This window comes from Balaenoptera borealis (assembly GCF_965194805.1).
Source record: "Balaenoptera borealis genome assembly, chromosome: 9".
Classification (NCBI taxonomy): domain Eukaryota; kingdom Metazoa; phylum Chordata; class Mammalia; order Artiodactyla; family Balaenopteridae; genus Balaenoptera; species Balaenoptera borealis.
In genome coordinates, this window is record NC_138873.1 from 30,546,939 (window position 1) to 30,550,037 (window position 3,099).

Below are 3,099 nucleotides of genomic sequence, written 5' to 3' on the forward strand. Positions count from 1 at the left end.
GCCTGTCTGTGGTACTTTATTATGGCAGCCCTAGCAAACTTATACATATTCCAACACCCTCCCTCCACCTTGATTTTCCACCATTAATTGAACCTTGAACAAAATGTTTACCTAGTAAGACTATCCAGCTAGCCTGACTCCCCAAGACTCCACTAGACATTCTTAGAGAAGCACCTGCTGATGAAACGATAGTGAAGCCACCATCTTATTGGAGATCTATTGGAGTTAGGAAACCAGAAAGTCATATTGATGAAATTATGCAGTCAATCTGGCATTAAACGTTCTCTTTTAGTAACAGCAGAATCTCTTGACATTATACAACCTAGTGAAACAAAGAACATCTTTGAAGTCAAATCATCTCTCAACTGATAGAATATCCACATAGCCCTGATACAAACCTCACAATGTACAAAACATGACCTTCTACGAGGGAAAGCAGGGCACTGGCAGCAGTGATTCATGCCAGCAATACACCCTTTTGAAACAGACATTTTTGTGGCAGATGCTTTTCCTAAAAAAATACTATATAATCCAATAAATATATAAGTAAAATTCATCTTGTGTTTTGGATGACATTAACTGACTTAAAAAAAAAAAACCTATTTGAAAATAAGGAAGCTCCTTATGTATTTAGGAATAGGAATCAGCATGATAAGCCTCAATACCGTCCTACAATTTTAGTTTAAAACAGAAAACATGCTGATGCATATCAGTAATAGGTTTAAAATACTGAAGGCTTCAAAAAACCCTAAATGCTTCTTTTTCTGTTCAATCTTAACAAATGTATTAGTTATCCATTGTGACATAACAAGTTACACCAAACCTAACACCTTAAAACAATAAACACTATCTTATACAATTTCTTAGAGTGAGGATTACTTCAGGAATTGACACTACTAGGAAAAAGGGTCTTTAAAAAGCTACATGTTTACTTAATGAGCCAATGTTTTTTTAATCATCAAGGTTTTTTTCTCCTAATAATTTATAAAAATATTTATTAAAAATGGAAAAATCCACTTAAATAATTGAAGTGTTTTGAATATCAAGAGGAACATGGAAAAGGTCAAATAGGAAATCATATCAATATCAAAAGCTGTTTTGAAATATAGCATTTGACTCCTACACAGAAAATAACTGTTCATTCCTCACATTTCCTTTGATCCTCTGTCTTGTGGATGTTCTGGGCATGTTCCAAATGCATCACTTTAATTTTTGTTTCTGAAAAGAACATAAAATTTTTAGATGGGGAAAATACCTCACATCCACTAGTAATAATACTTAGGCAGCATGCTTTTGTGTACAATGGGATTAGTGATTTAGGTACAGATAGTGCAAAACTAAATCTGTGTTCTAATAATTCTATTCTTACCTGGCAGTGGTTGGCATTATTAAAGTGAAACGTAGTAGATAAAATAGAAGTAAATATGGGACTTAATAAATCTAAATAGCACTTTAAATATGAAGACAATTATCACCAAAACTTAAAATGTGAGGAAAACAACCTATACGTTAATAGTGCTGCCGTGTCGTGCTATTATTTTGTATAGCATTTTATCATGGTAATTTAAAGATTAAACAAATAAGAGCTTGTGCTTTTGAAAACTGAGACCTGCTATTTCACCAAAGTTGTTCTTAGTGAATCCAAAGACAGCAGCATGGAAAAGTAAATAAGGTCTAACGTGAAAAAACAACACTGAATGGGAGGGAGGAAAGAGAATAGCAGGGGAGGAAAACCATCAGAGTTCTCCATAATCTAATAAAAATATGGTACTTTTTTTTTTTTGAACTAAAGATGAAGGTTTTTAAAATGGAGAGTAATGCAAAAGAACACGTGTTCACGCATACATATGTGGGCGCACACACACACACACAGACACACCTTGTGACCACACACACAGGCCATAGCACGTGTGGGAGCACATAGTTGGACACAGGTGTCGATTAAAATGTAAGTCAGTGTGTTTGTACTACTAGAAAAGTGTTTATGACAGAAAGGTTTGTTCAGGTATGGTGCCCTCAGACAGGAGACAAATGAGTCTCTTCAAAAGCGAACAATCAAAAATGCAGCCTGCAGGGAAATGTGCTTGGCTTGCACTCGGAGGGCTGAGGTCTCCTGTGCCACAATCTCATTTTCTTTCAGCCTCCAGGCATGGCAGGAGCACTTGGCTGCCGTACTGTTCTTTCTAGTCATAGCTCAGGACTTGGTAAATTTCAACAGCCAAGGATAAAGACTTTGTGAGGTTCCCTAGTCGTGAACTGTGGTTTCAGTACAACCTTAGAGAACCTGGGTTTCCTACAGTCACACACTTCCTGGGCATGGATGCTGGAGAAACCAAGATCTCAACGATCTTGTTCATACCCCACAGGGACATGAATGGTGTCAAGCTCAATGGGACTCCACGTCTGGTGGTTTTTTGACAACAGCTGACCTGGACTGATGGGATTCTTCGTGCAGTTTTGAGACAGGATGATGGGTGAAGAGAGCCCAGATGCCAGGACCAGGATAGAAGGGCCAGCTGAGCAGCCGGCCACAGCTCCAGAATGTGGAGGCTATGGCCATGATGACAAGTTCTCACATTCTGAGTGCTGTAGAACACCGACTGGGGAACCAATGGGCTGTGACTCTTTATCCAGCTCTTTGTCTTTTTCTTTATTCCTCACTTAATGCATCTTTGTGATGATAGGAGAGCTACTTCAATGGCTTCTTTAATAGAAACTTAGGAAGACAGTAGAGGTGGGAGAGAGGGATTCATGTGGGCTTAAGGTGGGGACATTTTCTCCATCTCAATTCATTCCTTTTTTTTTTTTTCATAAAAAATCCCAAACCTCTCAAAATGTTGCCATAGTATTTTCCTCCTTCCTTTGCTAAAAGTATTCACTTTCAAGTTGGTGGAGAAGACAGGGAAAGGAAAAAGTTCCTTAGATCTATGAATATATCTGTATAAAAATTAAAAGAAATAAAAACATAAACAAAACAGAACTTCCAGATTCCAAGAATCGTCCATCCTTGGAAAGGGTTCAAAGTACCTGTGGTCTGCTCACTGTGGTAAGGATGTTTCCACTTGTCTTGAGACCCGGGTCTCACAAAAAATTCAAAAT